Below are 21,696 nucleotides of genomic sequence, written 5' to 3'. Positions count from 1 at the left end.
GGGGTGTTGTTCGTTTCTACCTAAAGGCAAAAACATCGTTGTATTATTTCTAAAGTGCTCTCTGGGGGACGAGTGATGGCTTCTGTTTATGATGGGGGGTAGGGAACTGAGCTTGTTGTCCTGGAATGTTAATGGATTGGGGGACAGGATAAAACGAGGTGTGGTCCTGCAGTTCTTGAAGCGAATCTCGCCCGATATAGTTTTTCTGCAGGAGACGCACCTCATTGGCAACTCCTTTTGTGCCATGAATAGACGGGGCTACCGCCTTGTGGCCCATTCGGGCTTCACGTCTGGTTCAAGGGGTGTGGGCATTATGGTTAAGAACTCGCTCCCGTTGGAGATTGATGAGGTGCACCATGACACGGTTTTGGTGGGTAGAATGGAGGGCAGAGTGGTCGTTTTTGTGTCTGTCTATGTCCCGCCGGGGCTGCAGACGACCACCTTTGCGGATCTGGGGCGCCTTCTCCTTGGCCTTCCGGAGGGGATTCTAGTGGTGGGGGGGACTTTAATGCTGTGGTTTCCGGAACTGTGGATCGTCACCCCCCTAGGGATCTCCCCCGTGCCCAGGCCTGGTTGTCTGGCCTCTTGGATACCTTGGGGTTGGTGGATTGTTGGCGTTTGAAACATCCCACGCAGCTGCAGTACACCTTCCATTCAGGGGCTCATGGTAGTCTCTCACGGCTAGATTATGTCCTGGTTCCGGTGGCACACGTTGGGAGGATAGGGGAGGTGCGCCATTTGGCACGGGGTATTTCGGACCACTCTCCACTCTTGTTGCACTTTGATATTCTTTCGAGGGGAGAGGGTAGGGTGGTCCCGATTAATCCCTGGTACCTGCGTGACCCCACCATTCGCGCAGAGCTGGTTAAATCCCTTAAGCGTTACTTTGACGAGAATGTGGGGTCTGTGTCATCAGCGATCTCATTGTGGGAGGCGTTCAAGACGGTACTCAGGGGAGAGGCCTTGTCCCTTATTTCCCATTCCCGGAGGCGCGAGCGGGAGTAGGTGACTCGTATTGAAGCGGAGATAACCGAGTTGGAGGGTGATCTAGAATATGGGGTGACGGATGACAAATTATATGTTCTTCGACTCAAGCAATCGGCTTATAAGGCCCTCGTCACGGAGGCGGCCAGGGGCCTCAGTAGAGAGCAACAGGGGAGATTGTATGATGTGGGTGATAAGGCTGGTAAATTGATTGCATGGTTGGACAAAAAGGAGAGAGCGAGTCGAGTTGTCCCGTTGATTGAGAAACAGAATGGTGTCTGTGTCACTGAACCAGAAGACTTTGTCGCCTGCTTTGCAGACTATTTCCGTGGGGTGTATTCCCCGGTGTCCTCCCGCTCTGAAGAGGATTCCCACGCCCTGCTCAGGGATATCGAGCTGCCTTCCCTTTCGGAGGAGGACAGAGTGTCGTTGGACACTGCTCCAACTTCCGAAGAAATTGCCCTCGCCATACGATCGGTCGCTTCCGGCAAGGCCATGGGCCCTAATGGTCTTCCCATCGAGTTGTATAAGTTGCGACCGGATACGCTGGCGCCACATCTCCGTGCTATGTTCCTCGCGGCCCACTCGGCGGGTTCCCTCCCGCTAGACCAGCGTCTAGCTACTATCGTGGTTATCCATAAGGAGGGGAGGCCACGGGACCGGGTCACATCCTATCGGCCTATTTCGTTATTGAATGCAGAGCCCAAAATCCTCGCCAAGGTGTTGGCCAATCGGCTGGTCGGCGTAGTGTGTGACTTGATTCACCAGGATCAGTCCGGCTTCATCCCTCATTGCAATACAGCGCTTAACCTGCGGCGTCTGCATGGGGTGCTTGCACGTGTCCCGTTCATACGAGAGCCGGCCATCTTGGCGTCCTTGGATGCCACTATGGCTTTTGACACGCTTGAATGGCCCTATATTTGGGCGACGCTCGCGAAGTTTGGGTTTGGCCCAGGATTCATCAGTTGGGTAAAATTGTTGTACTCGGGTCCGCTGGCGCAGGTCGTGGTCAACGGTAGAGTGTCGGCCTCGTTCGAGCTGGGCAGGGGCACGCGGCAGGGCTGCCCGTTATCACCGCTCCTTTTCGCGCTCGCTTTGGAGCCCCTGGCGGAGTGGCTGTGGTGGGAACCTTCTATTCGTGGTCTCCGCTGGACCCCCGAGTATGAGGACCACGTATCTCTATATGCTGACGATATCCTCCTGTACCTGGCTTCCCCACGTAAGTCACTGATAGTGCTGGTTGATGTATTGCATTCATTTGGCCTTAACTCCGGCCTTATCATCAACTGGGCTAATTCGTGCGTCTATGTTCTCTCTGGGGAGGACCCTATCCTTCCGCGGGGCTGTCCTATCCAGATCGCCCCGCAGGGATTTCGGTACCTAGGTGTCTTCATTACACTGGACGCGGAGGCCCGATATAGTCAGAACTTGCTCCCCCCCTCCAGCGCCTGAAGGAGGATGTTGCGCGTTGGAGGCGCTTGCCGCTCTCGCCGCTCGGCCGGGCGGCATTGTTTAAGATGATGTCGCTGCCGCGTTTCCTGTACGCTCTGCAGAACACAATGGACGTCGTCCCGGCGCGCTACTTTCGCGAGGTGGAGAGTTTGCAGCGCCGATTGCTCTGGGAGGGTAGACCGCGTATCGCCTTGGCGAAGCTGACGCTCCCGTGGTATGACGGGGGGATCGCCCTCCCGGATATCAAACGGTATTATTGGGCCTCCCAGCTGGCTGCGATTAATCACGGCCTGTACGGGCCCGCTCTAAACCCGGCTTTTGAAATGGATAAGATTTTACTGCCGGGTGGTGATTATAACCGAGCGCTGTACTCCGGCTCGCTTGACGCACGTTTGACGGGCCCCACTCGTGTCATGGTACGAGTGTGGCACGCGGCTAATGTGGCTCTGGGGTGGAAAGGTCGTCTGACCCGGGCGTCGCCACTATACGCATCTGAGCAGTTGGGCTCCCTGTGGACCTCGAAGGGCTTTGAAAAGTGGGACATGATAGGCATCAGCAGGGTGGGTGATCTCTGGACGAGGGGGGGATTCAAAACGTTCGAGATGCTACGGACAGAATTCCAGTTGCAGGACAGGGAGTACTTTCGGTATATGCAGATCCATCATGCGCTATGCTCCGTATTCCCGGACATTGCCTCCATCCCGGAGTATTCCCCTCTGGAGGATAGAGTGCTAGATGGACATGTACCGGACAGCACGATTTCATTGATCTATAAAAAACTTATCAATGACCGCTCGGGACTGCTGACTAACCTTCGTGAGGCATGGGTGGCCGATGGATTGGAGCTGGATGACGAGGACTGGGTATCGGCGGTGGCCTCCCCGAAAGAGGTGGCCATGCCGGCCCGCCTTCGCTTCGTCCAGCTCAAGGTACTCCATAGGGTCTATGTCACGGGGCCAAGGCTACTGCGTATGGGATATGCTGTGGATGGGCTGTGTAAGCGTGGGTGTGGTTCTTTGGGGACCTTTTTCCATATTTTGTGGGAATGCCCGGAGGTGGAGCGATTCTGGCGTGGTGTGCATGAGGTCCTGCGGGTGGTTACGCGTGTGTCGCTGCTGCCCGAAGCGAGGAGATGCCTGTTGAACGTGTGGGAGCCAACCGATTATTCGGTACCACAGACGCGGTGGGTGACTCTGGGATATATGGTGGCCAAACGCGACATAGCTCAACTGTGGGGTTCCCAGAGGTCCCCGACTGTCTCGGCATGGAAGGACAACATGGATTGGTGCATGTTTCGGGAAAAAGTGGTGTATGTTGCGAGAGGTAAGCCTGGGACGTGGGTGAACGTATGGGGCCCCTGGAACGCCTACCGCGGGGGCATCTGTACCCCGCCGTTATTGCTCGATCCGTCACCGGCCCCATCCCCTTAGCCAGTCTATCTCCCCGGTCCCGGGCACTGAGTCCACCTAATCCCAGTCTTGCCCTTTTTCCCCCCTTGCTACTCCTATGGATTGGTAGGGTCCCCCCCGCTAGGGGAGCACATGCTGCTGTTTCCGATTGTGGGTTGCCTTGTGGATTTGTTTTTTGTGTTGTTATTTATATTAAAATGAAACCGTTATGTGTGCTCGGACGGTGTGGCTACCACCGCTTTTACCTCCTGTGCATTTCCCTTCGCCGCAGCATGGGCGCAATTGTTTGTATCCAATGCTTCTCTTGCTTGCTAGCGGCCGGCCTGAAGGTTGTAGGCCCATCTCTGTATATTTTTGGAATTTTGTAATAAACGGTTTCAACAAAAAAAAAAAAAACAATGCTCTACACAGTTCCACTAAACATACTCCCTTCTACAGCACATATGGTTTTCACCCTAGTTTTCTACCATTCAGCGCGCCTGGCAGGTGTGAGCGTATTCCGGAGGTGCAGGTTAGGATAGGGCAGATACAGGGAATTCTGCAGCACACGAGGAAACATTTGCTACAGGCTAAGGTGCTGTATAAAAGACAGGCTGACAAACATCGCAGACCAGGGCCTGCTTACCAGAAGGGAGATCTTGTGTGGCTGTCAACACGTAATATCCGTTTCAAGAGGTATAGTGTGTTCAATCCCAGGTACATAACCACTTACAGAGTAGTGAGACTTATCAACCCAGTGGCTGTGAAGATAGCTCTGCCTTCACACATGAGAATCCACCCTGTGTTCCACGTCTCTTTGTTGAAGCCTGCACACGGTCCGGCGCATGCTCGCGCGGCGCCTGTTTGGGTAGATCAGGAGGAGGAATACGAGGTAGAGAGAATCCTCTATTCCAAGATCTGCCGTAACAAGCTTTGGTTCCTGATCGCCTGGAAAGGGTATGGCGCTGATGAGAACTCCTGGGAGCCCGAATCGTCTGTGCATGCCCCTAGACTGGTCGCTGCATTTTACAGACAATACCCAAACAAGCTGTGCGCCTGACGGTGCTCCCCGGGAGGGGGATGTACTGTCAGGGGTCACGGCAGTTCTGCTCGCACTGGCAGGCGCTAAGGCGGGGAAAGACTACATTTCCCAGCAGCCTCTGCACACCGCCTGACGTCAGACGCCGCACCGATCACTGCGTCCCACGTGATGCGGAAGCAGTGATATGGAGAGGCAGCAGTAAGAAACGCTGCCGATTATTCCGCCGGATTTAGGTTCCTCGCTGGCTGTTTCCTTGTTCCTGAGGTCGGGTAAGGGTGCCCGTGGCACCACTCATTCCAATTCATAGGGTTCACTAGAGTCGGTGAGTTCCTTGGCAGCCTTTCTCTTCTGCTGTGGATGTCCTTAACGAAGAGAAGTGCGCTGTGCATTCCATGTCATTCCACATGAGAGTTCTTATCATACCTTTGCCAGAAGCTCTTAGGAGGGATCAGGGATTTTCACCCTTTTTGGTGATATGTATTGTGTGAACCTCCGTACTTGTCCTCAGAGTGCTCTGTTTAGCTCATGAGGAACTGCTTTGAGGCATTTGGTGTGTCTTTCCCTGCGTTGGCGAACTCTTCCCTGAATCTTATTACAGAGTTCATGCGAGGGAAAAACAACCAAATCCTTTACGAGTGAGGGGTTGCCCTCAAACCACAGCTATCTCATGTGACATTGCAATATGTATGAGTGACGTAACTCTACTAGTATGGTACCTGTTTCTACAGGATGACATTGGAGAACTATTACAGTTAGACATTGTGTGCTTCGCTGTACAACTTGCCTCATAGTGACTATTGCAGCCTAGAACACGTTGTTTGTGATATTCTTTCATTTTCCACAGGGGGTGACTTACAGAGCTGAGGTGTTTCCCTCACATTCAAAGGTATATACCTGGCGTCTGAACTGTTTATGTCTAGGTGTTGTCCAGCAGGAAAGGTGTGTTCAAATGTACCTTTGTATTTTGCAGCTTGATACATGCATAGAGGCTTCACGCTCAGCACCCCTGTTGGCTGGTCATCGTTATTTTCCTTTACAGGTTAGTGGAAGTATGGGTACTAGAGAACTATAGAGAGAGAGGGAGAAGAGGTGAAAGGTTCTTGTAGTAATCCTTGTACATCTTTGTGTCTTATAACAGGTCTCCCTCCCTGCTGTCCCCATCCTTCCCTTCCCCCGCTTAACCACCCTTTAGTCTGTCTATTATTTGTATCAAGACTTGGGGCTGTTGAGAGGTGAACCACTAGAGCATCGATTCGATCCTGAGGATACGTTCAGGCCTGGGACAGTGTAATGGTGTCGGGTCCGCCCTGTCACTTTCCGGGGCAGTGTGCGCCATAAAGAGGGTTGGGAACACCCAGTGATAAGCAAATTGTGACTGAGCACACTTATAATAAAGCTCCATATCTGGAGCCGCCATTCCACCAGTCAAATGGCAACCTCAGGATCTCCCATGCTACCTGGGGCTGTATGCCCACCCAAGCCAGTGTTATCAAATTGGAGCATAGTCAGCACCTAAATGCAGCAGAGAGTGGAAGCGGCAGGTTAGTGAAGATATATAAAAACTTGGGGAGAACTACCATCTTGGCGATGGCCAAACGACCCACTAGGGATAAAGGGAGTGCTTTCCACCTGTCCAGTCTACTTTCCAGCCACTCCATGAGCTTGCCATAATTGTGGCTCCAGAGTTCGTCCACATTCCGACTCAACCAGATCCCCAAGTATTTCACCGGGGAATTCGCCCACCGAAGTGGGAATACCGACTGAAAGGGGTTAGTGGCCTGAGTAAGTGGGAAAATGATTGACTTTCCCCAGTTTATGGATACACCCGATACTCCCCCAAAACGGACAACCTTCCGGATGAGCAGGTGTAAGTTCTCGGCTGGGTGCTGGACATATATGGTCACATCATCCGCATACATCGAGACCAAAATCACCCTGGGAATAAAGTTAAGACATCGCCGGGCGTGATGCTGCCGGAGTCAGGGCACGAGGGGCGCCGTCGCCTTTGCGAACAACAGGGGGGGGAGGGGACATCCCCGTCGTGTACCTCGGGCCACCGGGATAGCAGAGGAGACCGGGTCATTGACTCTCAGCCTAGCCGACGGGGCTGAGTACAATAAAGCAATTTGTTTGAGAAAGAGGGGACTGATACCGATACGGGAAAGGAGTGCAAACAGGTAAGGCAACTCCCAGGTATCGAATGCTTTGGTTGCAGCCAAGAACACAGCCGCAGCGGGAAGAGAGCCATCAATTACCTGCATGGTCGCAAAGAAAGTGCTTAGATTGTGAGATGTGCACCGCCCGGGCCCAAAATCGCACTGGTCAGGCCATAGCACTTCCGGTAACAGGGGGAGCAGGTGTGACGCCAGTAGTTTGGCCAGTATCTTATTGTCCAGATTGATCATGGACAAAGGTCTGTAAGAGTCATATAGCCGTGGGTCCTTATCAGGTTTGAGGATGGTGACGATAAGCACCTCCCGCAGAGAGGAGGGTAACGTACCCAGTTCTAATGACTCCTTGTACATGTTGAGGAGGTGTGAAACCAGGAGTGTCACAAATTCCTTATAGAATGAAGCAGTGAGCCCGTCCAGCCCGGGATCCAAGTCTCCGGGCATAGCTCGGATCACCGCGATCACCTCTTCCTCCTCAAAAGGCTCATCCAGATATTGTCATTGCCCATCGCTCAGCCAGGCTAGTTCAATCGAATCAAAGAGGTGAAGTAGGTCCGGGTGCACCGCTGTCTGTTGAGCCGTGTACAGGGAGGCATAAAATGTAAGCAGTTCTGCCTGTACAGCTTCCTGGCCAGCAACGGTCTACCCACTATCTCTATGCAATTTTCAAATATATTCACTGGCCCGGAGTTTCTTCAGTAGTCCTGCCAGTGTTTTCCTGGCGCAATCCCCCTCTCTTTATTGGCACGTCCGTGCCTCCATGCCCAAATAGTGCGTCTCCCGATGTGCAGCCTCCTCAAATTCCGCTATTTTCCCTTTATTGCTGCCCAGTATTTCAGGGCTGTTACAGTTCAAGTACTCCAGTTCGAGCTTTAAAATTTCCTCCTTCAGACGCCGGAGGACTCCCCTGAGTGAGCGCAATACACCCCCCTGCTTGGCGATGCACTTGCCCCAGATTACCGCCTCAAAGGCCTCCCACAGTACCGAGGGTGAGTCCACGGTCCCACAATTGAACTCGAAGTACTCCGTTATATCGGCCCGAATCGATTCTCTAAATTCCTGGTCCTGGAGTGCCCCGGCGGGGAGTCTCCAACTGAAAGGCGTATGCGCCGCATCCAGCAGCGTGAAACGCAGCAGCACAGGGCAGTGATCTGACAAAGATCGGGCCAAATGCGTAACAGGAAGCACCCACGCGTCCATATCACGTAACATGATCCAATAATTAATTCTAGACCATGATGGACCCGCGGTGGATATGCATGTGCCCTCTCGTCTAGCTGGATGATGGTGTCGCCAGACGTCCACCAGCTCATGGTCCTCCATGAGTACCCAAAGCTGTTCTGCCGCCCTAGGATGAGGCAGGCGAGAATCGCCAGATCTGTCCATGCTCGCATCGGGTATTACGTTAAAGTCTCCTCCCCAAAGGATGGTTCCGGGCCCAACCGACTCTGTCAACCTCCAGACCTCACTGAAGAATTGTGGGTCATCCACATTTGGTCCATATACCAACACTAGCCTAACTGGTTGTCTTCTCAGATCCCCCACTACAATTACATATCTCCTCTGTGGGTCGCAAAGCGCAGTGTGCGTTCTCCAGGGAATTCCTTTTCTGAAGCTTATAGCTGTGGCCCTGGCATAGTTGGAGTAGCCTGATACAAATTTCTCCCCCATCCATCCTGCCCATAGTCACGCGCCATTGTTTTTAGTAAGGTGTAATTCCTGCAAAAAGCAGATTTCCGCCCCATGTCGTTGGAGATATGCTGCCACCAGTCTCACCTTACGACAATCATTCAAGCGTCGCACATTCCACGTCACTGCTTTGATCACATCCTATTCCTTAGTGGTCTCACCCAACCCCCTGTCCATCTGCGTCATGAAGTGCTGGATAGCCCGACATACCTAGTTGATGCTGAGGCAGAGAAGGGAAGAACATAGAGAACACAACAGCGCACCTTGTGTGCACTCCACCCAACTAGCCCATCCACCTCCCACTTCAGCCAACCAACATGGCTGATAGCTAAGCCCGTTACCCAAACTAGGCCCACAGTGGCCAATATTTAGAACAATCATGGGATTCATCCCTGCAGGAGGCGCTAGGTGCTCGGGAAAACCCCAGCGTTAGTGTGCTGGGTGGCTAGACAAGATATGTTCAGAAGTAGGAAGGGAAACCCCACCCCTGCAATCAAAGGTAGATTAGGCGTGCCCTCAAGACCCATCGACAGGGCAAACAGTCACCCCGGATAAGGTAGAAAATGTCTTGTGAGAGCAGCTCCATTCAATCAAATGCTCCACCGCCTTACCGGCTTATTACTGCTCACCCGGTGCCTCAGTCGTTCTTGTCCAGGGGGCCTCCCTCTGTGTGCTCCCAATTCGACAGCACAGCTGGTGCAGCCTGTCTGAGGGAGTGGGCAAACTTGATGGCCGCCTTAGGGTCAGTGAAGAAAACCATCTTACCCTGATGGAAAATGCGCAGCTTTGCAGGGTAGAGGAGCGAATACTTGATGTCCTGCTGTTGCAGTAGACTCTTCAAAGGCACGAACTCCCTCCTTGCAGCCTGCACCGTTAGGGTAATGTCGGGGAAAAAGGATATTACATTTCCTTGGTACCTCGTGTCCTGTAGGTCTCGAGCCCTACGCAGCACGACATCTCAATACCTGTAGTTCAACAGGCACGCATTTATTGGCCTAGCTGGGGCTCCCGGCGGTGGTCTCGGGCCCACGCGCAGACCTTAGAGAGGAGTCCCCAAACATCGCTCTGAGCAAATCCTCGACTCTTGTCAAGGCCGTTGTCGCTGGTACTCCCATTATGCGCCTCAAGATCTTCATTTTAATTGCAGATCACCTCCAAAACCTTCTCCATTCACAGCAGCTTTTTGCGGGTGCCCTCGTCCTCCAGCGCCCACATGTGCTGTTTGATCTCCGTGAGGTGCTCCTCATGGTTTGAGACATTGTCTCGAAGCCAGTCCAGTTGATCCGACATTGAATCAATTTTGAGGTCTATGGTCGAGAGTGACTGCTTTAGTTCCCTGAACATATCCCGTATGTTGGGTTCCGACGGCTGCGTGGAGGACATCGCCACCTCTTCTGACTGGGGGGGTTTTGTGCTGTTCAAAAGAAAGCTTGGACTGCTTAGTATTAGTCTTGCCCATGCACTCACTTCACTGCCGCAGCCCTGCGCTACGTGGTCCGCAGCGCTGGGTCGCTTCTGTGGCTCTGTCTGCTGTTATAGCCTGCAGTGAGCAGTGCGCGTTGTCCGGATCAGTTGCAATGGGTGACCTAGTTCGCCTCCTCCACCACTAGTGTCCAGCCAGGTGTCTCAGGTCTGCCTCTGAATGCCTCAGTGGCCTCACATTCCACTGCACTGTCTCACACCTTCTGGGGATCGCTCGCTGTGCGTCCCCGAGTCAAGTGCTCCTTTGTCTTGGTCTTCCCCAACAAGGGGTGGGGGTCCAGACCTGTTATGAGTTCAGGGAGGAGAGCTCCGCAGGCACGGTTCCTTACCTCTTGTCAGCACAGCCACTGCACCTGAGCTCACTAGTGAAGCAGGAGGGTCAGGTTTCACACTGTGCAAGTGCTGTCCGATGTGCTTGCCATGGGGGGCGATTCCAGCCCGGCGCCGACGACTCCCTGGGCACTGCCCCACTGCAGTTTCTCCACCCCTCAAGCCATAGGGTCAGCAGTGTGGCAGGGTACTTCCGCTGTGCTGACTACCTCCTCTATGTAATTGCAACCTTGCTGCCTGCGCCGGCTCTTTCACACTCGATCCAAGGCCCGTTCAGCTCACAGGGCGCTTGACCAGGATCCGCTCGCTGGTGGTCATCGTTGGTCTACCGTAGTCCTCAAGGCAGCCGCAGTGCTTGCCAGCCCAGGTAGGGATCAGTACAGTGCCTTCCTCCCTGACTTGGGGGTCGGTTTGTGCTACTTTCTTTATGATGCGGATCGCGGGCCGCCATTTTGTTTCCCAAGGCGAGCACCGCAGTGGCAATGTGCAGTGTTTTTTTCACGGCAGCGCAGGAGTTTCCAGCCATCAAAAGCGCTCCCGCTGACTGCCGAGATGTTCCACTGCCCGCTCCTGCCGTCCAAGCCACCCGGCACCCGTCAGCTCCACCCGATAATCAGCGGATTATCGGTCCAGCCCACGGGGCCTCCCTAGATGTCGGCCATTTCGCAGCCGGCACACTAGCGCCCCCCGGGGAATGCTGGGTTGGTGGAATTTTGAAGATCCACACAGACTCCAGAACTTTCCATCACATAAATGTGAGGAAAATGTGTTTTTTTACACAGTTTGAGGTTTGCAAGGAATTTTGGGTAACAGAACCTGGTGACAGCCACACAAGTCACCCTCTCCTGAATTTCCCTGAGTGTCTACTTTTCAAAAATGTATAGGTTTGCTAGATTTCCCTAGGTGCTGGCTGAACTAGGGTTCAAAATCCACAGCTAGGCACTTTGCAAAAAAAAAAGGGTCAGTTTTCACTGCAAGAATGTGGTGTGTCCACATTGCGTTTTGGACCGTTTCCTGTTGCGGGCACTAGGCCTACCCACACAAGTGGGATGCCATTTCTATTGGGAGACTTTGGGGAATGCGGAGTGGGTGGAATTTTGTGGGTCCACGCAGATTCCAGAACTTTCCATCACAGAAATGTGAGGAAAATGTTTTTGACACAGTTTGAAGTTTGCAAGGGATTCTGGGTAAAAGAACCTGGTGAGAGCCACACAAGTAACCCCATTGTGGATTCACTAGGTGGTCTAGTTTTAAAAAATGAACAGGTTTTCTAGGTTTCTCCAGGTGCCGGCTGAGCTAGGGTCCATAAACCACAGCTAGGCACATTGCGAAAACTAGAAAAATGTGATATGTCCATGTTGGGTTTCGGGCCATTTCTTTCCGCAGGCACTAGGCCTACCCACACAAGTGAGGCACCAATTTTATCGGGAAACTTCAGGAAACACAGAAATGTAGAGCAACAGTTATTACTATTGACTTTCTAAGCATTTCTGCCTTCCAAATGTAAGACAATGTGTAAAAAAGAAGTTACTCTGAAAAATGCCCTATAATTCACAAGCTAGTATGGGTGCCCACAATTTCGGAGATGTGCAAATAACTACTGCTTCTAAACTATATATTTTGTTCCCATTTCGGAAATACCAATTTTTCACTCTCTATATTTTACCAAATGAATTGCTATATACCTGGTACACAATGAAAAACCATTGCAATACGCAGATCAGTTATTGGCTCTGGCTTCTTAGTGAACCTACAAGTCCTATATATCCCCACAACCAGAAGGGTCCAGCGGATGTAACAGTATATTGCTTCCAAATATCTGTCATACTTATGAGAAGTTACAGGTGAAAACTTTGGCACAAATGGCTGGTTTTTTCAACTCATTTTCAATATTTCTTATTTTCAACTGTTAGTTTCTATTTAAAAAACCTTGAATGATCTACACAAATAACCCTTGCTGAATTCAGAATGTCTACTTTTCAGAAACGTATAGCTTTCCGGGATCCATTATTGGTTTCACACCTATTTCTACCACTAACTGGAAGGAGGTTGAAAGCCGAAAAAGTAGCAAAAATAGGCTATGTATCAGTAAAATGCCAAAACTGTGTAGAAAATTATGATTTTCTGACAAAAGTCTGCCTGCCCCTGAAAGTTAGGAAGATGGTGATTTCAGCACCACAGACCCGTTGTTGATATCATTTGCAGGGAAAAAAAACAGACACTTTATTCTGTAGCACTTTTTCCCCATTTTTACAACAAACCAAAAAACTTTAGCTGTATTGTGGCTAATTTCTGTATCCCCTCCAGGGGAATCCACAAACCCTGGGTACCTTAAAAATTCCAATGATGTTGGAAGAAATGGACGCACATTTAGTGTGGATACGTTATGTGGACAAAAAGTTACAGGGCCTTAGCACAAACTACCCCAAATAACCAAAAAAAAGGCTTAGCACAGGGGAGGTGGCAGCGGGCGGGGGTGGGGGGGGGGCTGGAGGTTCTAGCAGTGAAAGGGTTAGGCAAGGCCACCAATAATGTTACTGTTACACTGTTTAAGTAGCACCACTTTCAACATGAGCCAAAGTTAACCCTTCATGAGCTGCCCTGATCAAATCTAATCTATTTTACCAATTAAGTATATTTCTATCCCCAATCCCAGGTATAAGCAACAAAAGAACATTTTATTTGGTGTTGGTAAAACATGTTTGTAAGAGGACTGGTCAGGAGCTTTTTTGCCTTTCAATGTTGCTTATATCACAACTATTATGTCTGAATCAATGTTGGTTAGAGATCTGCCACTTTAAAGGTGAGTACCACTGTCTTTGCAGCAAAATAATTTGTTGTGTTGCCTTTAGCGTGAATTCCTTCACTTTTATGGGCTATGGTGTGTTGTATATAGACCAATGGAAGCTAGTCCTGTAGAACAGATGTCTTTCCACCATAGTTGCTTTGTTTTTATCAATTTAACTTTTGAATCGCTCAGTCTGTTTAGGCACCAATGTAGCATGTCCACATTGTAATCCTGTACACGGAATGCTGAATCTGACAATTAATGTGCAGACTGCTTGATCAGCCTTCTGAAGCGCAAATAAAAGCATGTGTTTTACCTATTTGTGCAGTGGAGTCACCTACAACTTTGTTGTGCGTACACAGCACCTTGAAGTTGCAGTCTTCCAAAATTCCCTGCACTGGAGCACATGCCACAGAAAATGTTTTCTTAGTGTAGTCATGGGTTGCGCAGAATCATCAATGTAGAACACACTCTTGTACTCATCTATGGGTAAAATGTTTGGAGTTTGTGAAATATTTTGTGTGTACTGTATAAAGTGTTGGATTGGCAGTTGTTTTTTTTCCAATGGCAGTCCACTGCACCTAACAAAGGAGTAGAACTCACACATTGGGAATACTAGATTTAACAGCTGCCTCAAGCGTAGGTATAGAGAAAACTAAAACTAATTGGCTTTTGCTGTGCCAGAGGACGCTCCTTCAAACTACCTATCTGTGCTGCTGTGAGAATATTCTTAGTAGAAGTAAACTGTTCCTTTGCAGTAGAATATAAATGTGATCTGCATATTATGGGGGCAATCTGTCCCTCATTGTAAACTATGTATATTTAGCCTGAAGTGCTAGGAACAACTCAAATTACTAACTAGGCTCGTATTCTTGTCCTGAGTCTGTAGGTATTTTGTCTCCAACATGTCTGCTTGTAGTCCAGTTAAAAATTGCAATATATGTTTCTATCCAGTTTGTTTCAGAGTACACAGGAGTTATTAATTCAAATAAGGGCTTATCATGCTCAACATAATTAAGGTCTTCCAAAGTTCAAAACACCATTTGGGCTTGAAACTCTGTCAATGTGTTTTGAGGTTGTAAATTAACACACTTCTGCAGGAAGACAGCTGACAGTTCTTCACCCTCAATGGATAATTCAGATCCAAGAAAAATCATGCTAAGGTATGCAGTATTAGATTTTTTAAAGTTTATTTTATATTCCATGTTTGGATAGAAGAGTCACTATACTTTTTACCCTAAGCGCTCCATTAAATCATCAACTATGATATAGAAGTCATCAATGTATACCACCTCTGAATCTTCTTGTAAAATCTCTTTTCTTGCCACAAAAAGCCCAGAGGAATTTTTATACCCACCTGAGGCAATCTCGTGTAGGCAAAAAGAAATCGCTGAAGAAAACAGTTACATACTGTGTTTCAGGCACAATATTTTGACTAAAGAACCGGATATCTTTCAACTTGTTTTATTTGTTTCCCCCTATGCAACTGGTGCTATGTAAAGTGCTCTGATACCCGATTCGGGTCAAGTTTGCGCTATATAAAACTGTAAAAAAAAAATCAGATGGGTTATCAGTCCAGTTAGAGCCTAGATACCCAAGGTAATTGTCGCGCTTTTTGAATTTTATTTTCATTTCATTACGGAGAGTGTTTTGCGTCGCATGTGAAAGCACCTAAATTTCTATACTCTAAAACTATTACATCACGTTTAGCTTCTAGTTTTAATAGATTATGACCATGGACTTTGCCCTATCCCGCTTGGTTTCTATACAATGCTGGAGTCTGTTTTAAAGTTTACTTGCGAGCAAATGTTTCCCCAGAGTTCTTCAGGTGATAGGGAGAAATGATCCCATTGTTATCTCCAACCATATGGTGTTTCCGTTATAAGGGATGGAGGCCAATCATCCTCTGAGGGAATGATGCTTTAGGCATTTGACAAACGTGACCAGAATACAACTTTAATTTTGTGCAAAATATCTCCTTCAATTTGTATTTCCACACCAAAAACTCTGAGGCCTTTACATGTTCATCCTGTATTTCAACCATTATAGTTGGGGGAAGCACCAGATGCTTTTTGAGAGTCTGGTGAACAATAGTTACTTTAGCTGCGTGGTCCAGAAAACCTATCGCCCATGTTCCGTTCCGCAGAAGCGTGCACAGTGTATTTTCTTTGTCAATACAGCTTTTTCTTAAATAAAAAGCTTTAGAGTGCAAACTTTTCTCTTCTTGCTTTATGCCAACCTAAACTTCAAGTGCAGGCTCTCGTACTTTTATGTCGGGCATACTCAAATTTCCTGCAATACTCACTCTCTTTCCTGCTATACTCAATCTGTTCACTCCTTTGTCAGTCTACTCTCCCCAGAGTCCTGCATCAGAATACTAATATAGATCCATGAAGGTACATACTTCTGAATTAATTATGTAGCTCTTGTTCACAATCTTGAACGAGAACGGAATGTAAGTATTGGCATGCTGCCAGAGCCACTGCTTCCCTTTAATGTTACTAAGAACTATAAAAGAGTCAGTCTCAAAATTAACTATCAAATTCATACTTAAATCAACAGGCAGAGCAGCTCCCTACTTGTTCTGTATTGCATTTTTTTCTAACGCCTCCGGTAACACTGCCAATGAGGTTGTAGTAGTGTAAATACTAGCCCAAATTGTTCCTTGGTACCATACCAACTGGAACACACATAGTTAGAATTCTATATTTGTCTTGGGTGTAGTGTGAGGATAGACTGTTTCCAATTGATTCGTTTTGGGCGCAATCCAAAATGGAATCTAGTCTCGCTATTTTGGACTAGTTGCTCATAAGCACATTAATTGTCTATGGACTAATTGTATGCACTGCAAGATGTAGCTGTTGTGTAGGAGCAGGAATCAAAACACCAGTACCTACAGTCTGTAGACTGTACTGTTGACGTTGTCTATATATAGCCACCAATTGATTTAATATTGGTCTCAATTTCGGAGCAGTTACATTTATTGCAACCGAATGTAGTGTTTGATCAACCAACATGGACCAGGTAGGGCCTGGATTACCTACTTGCATTACATATGGCAAATGTCCATGAAACTAATCTAGGTGTTCCTGCTATCCTACTGGGATTCCCAGCTTTAGGTGCGGTTCATATTCTGCAGGTATAAGGGCAGCTTTAGAGGTTTAAAAGTGCTTAGATCTACAGGATCAAATTCAACCCATGAGTAAAATATTTCAGCATGAACACTCATGACAAAAAAATACTTCACCCAAGGCCTTAGGGAAACTCCTTCTTGTGAGCTATAATGCTAGTGGTGTTCTGAAGCTTTCCCATATCACAACATGTTTGTTGTCATTGTAACACAGATTCAGAAAATTAGATTAAAAAATGAAATAGAATGAGAAATACCCTTTACTCGTCAGGCACCTGACAAACTCACAGCAGAAAAGGAAGCTCCTTTCTGAACTGAGGAAGGAATCCAATATTACAACGGACGTTTCCGCCATTAGTAATTATTGGTAAAGTCTTGTGTGTGTCACCCAGGAATACTCAAAGATCGGCCCCACCAATGGGTGCCAAAGTTTCTGCAAACTATACCCCACTTTTATAACCCACTAGGCCCCCTCGCCAAGTTCTAGCTCGATGCCAACTTAACATGAGACATAAAATCTTTATTACAAATGTCCTAATCTAGTGCAGATAATATGTATAGTTGTAACTATGAAAACAAACATTACAATGGCAATGAAAGCAATTAGTAAGCAAAATATTAAAAACTAATCGCAACACTGTGATGGCCAATGACGGAACTAGTCCCTTCCTTGTAGCCCATAGCTAAGCTGTCTTTGCACCAAAAGTGCCTGTCTGAATTACTTGAAGTGGCCTCCAACCTGCATACACTAGTGGAACAACAAGCCTGCTCTTCAGTATTTTCAGAAGGTCGCTCTAACTCTGTCTCTCTAGATTAGGGAGCTCTGAAATGAGCTTATCGAGTGAGGTGGCATCATAGAACTTCATGGTTATGGCCTTCACTGGGGATTTTTTCGTCTCAGATTTCACACAAACAAAATCTCAAGGAATCTGCCCAACACTTCTCTGTCACAGGTTTAAATACACTGCTCTGATTATTTTGAAAGTGGCAGGACTCACAATTAAGGATGTAAAAAGCAATATTAGCATATTAATGCTGTTGCACCTTCCCTGAATTCTATCAGACATTTTGAATACACATTTAGGAATGACTGATGCGCTCTCAAACTATAAGAAAGCAAGGGGGGTGGAGCCTAGCCGCGCAGCAAGATGGGTGCTCGGTGAGGGGCTCTACAGGCTAAAATCCCAAGTCCCCCAAAATCCATGCTGATCGACAGGTGGAGTGCGCTCACAAAATCACCTAGTGACTGGTCGGACTCCAGCGTTCGGCTCACTGGCGTAACGAAAACTGAGGGGGCCTCCCTGCACGGTACGAAGAGGGGCCCTCTCCAGACTCAATCAGGAGGTCCCTGGCCAGAGTACAGTGCCGAGGGGCCGGGGGCCTGTGTTACGCCCCTGTTTCGGCTGGAGAGCGAATCTGCGTCCAGCTTGCGGCAGAGTGACAGAGGCGTACGCAGAGGCCCGGGCGAACTACGAGGGGGCCGGGCCCAACTGCGGCTTGCTCGGGCCCTCCGATCCCAACGGTATCTGCCGCTGACCGCGGCCCCCGCAGGGGGCCAATCGGCGGTCGGCGCCTTAGTGCCCCCGGGGCACCGGTCACCCCTCCCCACCCCCTCCCCACAGGGGGGGGGGGGGGGCGGGGACGCAGTCCGGAGCCCCCCGCCTTGGGATGGCCGGAAGTGACGCGCAATGCGTGTCACTTCCTGGCCCTGGGGTGAGGGGGAGGCTATTTAGCCTTCCCCCACTCTCCTGGCGACCTCTTTGTCGCCCGCTTCGCCTTTTCCTCGCCGCACTGTCTGTTGTCGTTGGTCTCGTCGATGGTCTTGTCCCGCTCGGGTTGCGTAGCGCCTGGTCTTGTCGGCGATCACATGCTGTGAGTCTGCCACCACCCCCACCCCTTCTGAGGGGCAGGGTTATGTGCCTCTGGGAGGGGGGGTCCGGTTTCACAGACGGCCTTCGGCCATGATTTCTGTGCAAAGGGGACCGAGAGGCAGAGTCGGGGATTTCTATCGGGAGCCTGGGGGAAGAGATTAGAGCTTGAAGCGTATGATGGGGCTGGATGCCCTGCGCCCGCCAGGCATTAAAATCGCGTTTCATCGTCGCACCCCCCCCCCCACCCCGCCATTCTAACTAAGGCGTCCGGGGTGTTGGGCGAGGAGGGCAGGCAGTTGATTTCTTCGATATACACGCCCCCCCCCAGGTGTTCTCACCGCTGGCCACGCTAGGTTGTTGACATTGCATCGCACGCTGCCTCAGGGCACCCTGTCTTTTGTCCCACTGGACACGCTGTCCCGTCCGTATTGTTATGGTCAGGCCCAACTTTGTTTGCGGTGAGTGATGGGCAGGATGGGCCATTGTCACACAGCTTTTCAGGTCGCAAATGGGCAGGTGCCCATCAAAAATACTAAGTTTATCGTGTGTAAATTGTCCAAGACTCGCGTCGGGTTCCGCTGGTCGGGAGCCTGTGTTGTCTGGGAGGTGAGTCATCGATGGGGTCTAGCACCCCCGGCCCCAACCACGGTACGCTGCTCCTGCTAGCAGCAGCATAGGTGTAATGAAGTGGTACTGCGCTGCATCTGTACTTTCTCCATGGCCAAGCGTACAGACTTACATTGTAGTCATTTGTAATATATGAAGAGGTAACGAGGTTGCGGCCTCATGGATGGCTGCTTAGAGCCCGCTTCACAGCTCTATCGTAGCGGGTGCTACCGTTGAGTTCCAGGTTCCGGTGGGGCTTGGTGGGCGTGGGGGGGCGATTTGTGTTAGAGGTTGGTAGGGGGCGGTGCCCTCCTCCCCTGCCCCGTTGTTAACCCATGGTGCCCGGCGGGCGCTGTGAATTCCGGCTGCGCGGTTGTGTTGGCGCACATGGGGCAAGTGTGTTTTTGGCTTGGCGTGGTCGTGGTGCAGGTCTGGTCGCAGCGACTTATGAGCCGCGTGCCGATAGCAGCTTTCGGTTCTGAATTGCTCATGTAAAGCGCTCCAATACGCACTTCGGGTTAGTACAAGGAGGGTGTCAAGGCAGCTATGAACCCAGAGGTTTAGAGTTAGAGTCTATATTTCTAAATGGAATGCTTCATAAATCAGACAGTTCATTTGATGGAATAAGGCTGCTGCAATATATGGGGGCCGCGCCTGTATGTATTGGGCGGCGGTAATGGTGGCTCGCTACTGTTCCCTCGATGTTTAATGTAAATGCGGTGCTCAAGATCAGGGTCATTCGAGCAGGTAATGGGGTACTGTGCTCCCCGTGCCGTGTGTAATGTAAATACGGTGCTCATGTAAGGCGCTCCATTCCCTTGGGTCGATTTCGTGCACTGTATGCAACAGGTATTGTTTGGCGGCATATATGGGCAGATGCGTGCTACATAGATTGCTTGGCCACACTAATTTGGCGCCAATTCCTTTGGGTCGTGTTGGCGCTAGATGAATGCAAGCTACAATTGCTAGCTATAAGCGCATGTGTAGGCATTGTTCGCAAGATTTTGATTGTGCTCATATTCCCGCGCATTAGGCGATTCAGGACCTTACTCGTTGGCGCGTATTACTGTTTAAGGAACTTAGTCGCTGCGCTGCCGCCTCTGGCATAAAAGTTGAGCTCACATAATCTCCCTGGCGAGGAGGTGGGCCGTGGGCTGCGCCGCCGACTCATGGGTAGTAGCTCCGGATGGACGAGCATTTGATTAGCACGCGAGGGGTAGAGGGATAGAGGCCCGCACTCTACTTGGAATTTGCTTAAATTATCAATTGACGTAATCGCCATGATGAAGTTGGTGCGCTGGCCGCGCCACCGCCAAAGGTGCGGGAATCTGGGCTGCGAGCCTCGGGGTCGGGCTTCGACGCAGGGGAAGCTGCTCCGTATGGTGGAGCAATTGCTTTGCATGCGAGAGGTAGCGGGATCGATGCCCGCACTCCGCACTCTTCATTAACATAAAAATAAAAAAATGCCACACATTTGACGAGCCTCGTGCGCGGGTAGCGCGTCTGCCTCGCTCCCGTGCCACACGCTAGTGGGTCACAGTGAGCGCCGTTATAGCACGTGAACGAAATGTGTAATGTAAATAAGGTGCTCATGTAAAGCGCTCCAATACCTTCGCGCACGTTAGTTGGCTTGGGAGCGGCCGGCCAATAAGCCGCGCTCCCGGCGCACGGTGGGATCGGGCATGAGCGTGCGTGGGTCCTCGGCCCTGGGACGCTGCCTCGCAAGGTCGCAGGTTCAAGTTACATTGATTCTGTTTCCGTTGGCGTACCTTTCGTGGCGTACCTTTCACCCCCAGCGCATCTTAGGTTTCGGGGGTCTCGTAGGCACGGTTTAAGTCACGCGTCGCACGCGGGAGCTATAGTGCGGTGTAAAGGATCAATTACCGTCCGGCAGAGCACACATTTTAGTGATCGCGTGTCCGTCGGCCTTTCGCCCGCGGGGCATACTTTGCAATGGAGGTCGGCCTCGCGAGCAAAGTAAATTAAGGGGGGTGCGGCCGGCTAAGAAGCCGCATACCCTGTGCCGTGGGAGCCGGTAGGAGACTAGCGTGGGTTCACGGCCCCAATACACCAGCATTGCAAGGCTGGGAGCTGCCTGGGTCCCCGCTGATCGCGGGCGGTGCAACACCTGTGGCGCTCCCTGGTTAAGGTTATCGCCCCCCCCCCCCCGTCGGCTACGCTGCCGGTGAGGGTGGGGGGGGGCATGCAGTGGGATGCGTGCGGCAGGCACAATGGACCTGGCACGGGGATCGTTAGTATGGTACGAATCTTGTAAGCTCCCCGTGCTTGGATGTGTAATGTAAATAAGGTGCTCAGGTAAAGCGCTCCAACACCTTCAGCTCGCGCTATACAATTATGCAACATGTATTGCTGGCTTCCTATAAGGCAGATAAATGATACAAGTGCATGCAATTTTCACATACGTGATTACGGGCATTAATAAACCCCCCGCACCTCAATGGAGAATCTGGTGCGGTACTTGCGCGATTCGGTCGGGGAGCGGGTAATATGGTACGAATGTCGTAAGCACCCCCTGCGTGAAGAGGTAATATAAATACGGTGCTCATGTTAAAGTGCTCCAATGCCTTCCGGTCAAGTTCGCTCTATATTCATCATGTAATTGCAGGCTTCCTATAAGGCGGATACATGATACCAAGACATGCACTGTCCACATCACGCGATTACGGGTATTACTAATCCCCCTCGCACCTCAAGGGTCAATCTGGTGCGGTGCTCGTGTGGCCGGGCACAGCGATCGTGTTA

This window comes from Triturus cristatus, chromosome 7 (assembly GCF_964204655.1).
Source record: "Triturus cristatus chromosome 7, aTriCri1.1, whole genome shotgun sequence".
Classification (NCBI taxonomy): domain Eukaryota; kingdom Metazoa; phylum Chordata; class Amphibia; order Caudata; family Salamandridae; genus Triturus; species Triturus cristatus.
The sequence above is the reverse complement of the archived record's forward strand: the minus strand, read 5'-3'. Positions refer to the sequence as shown.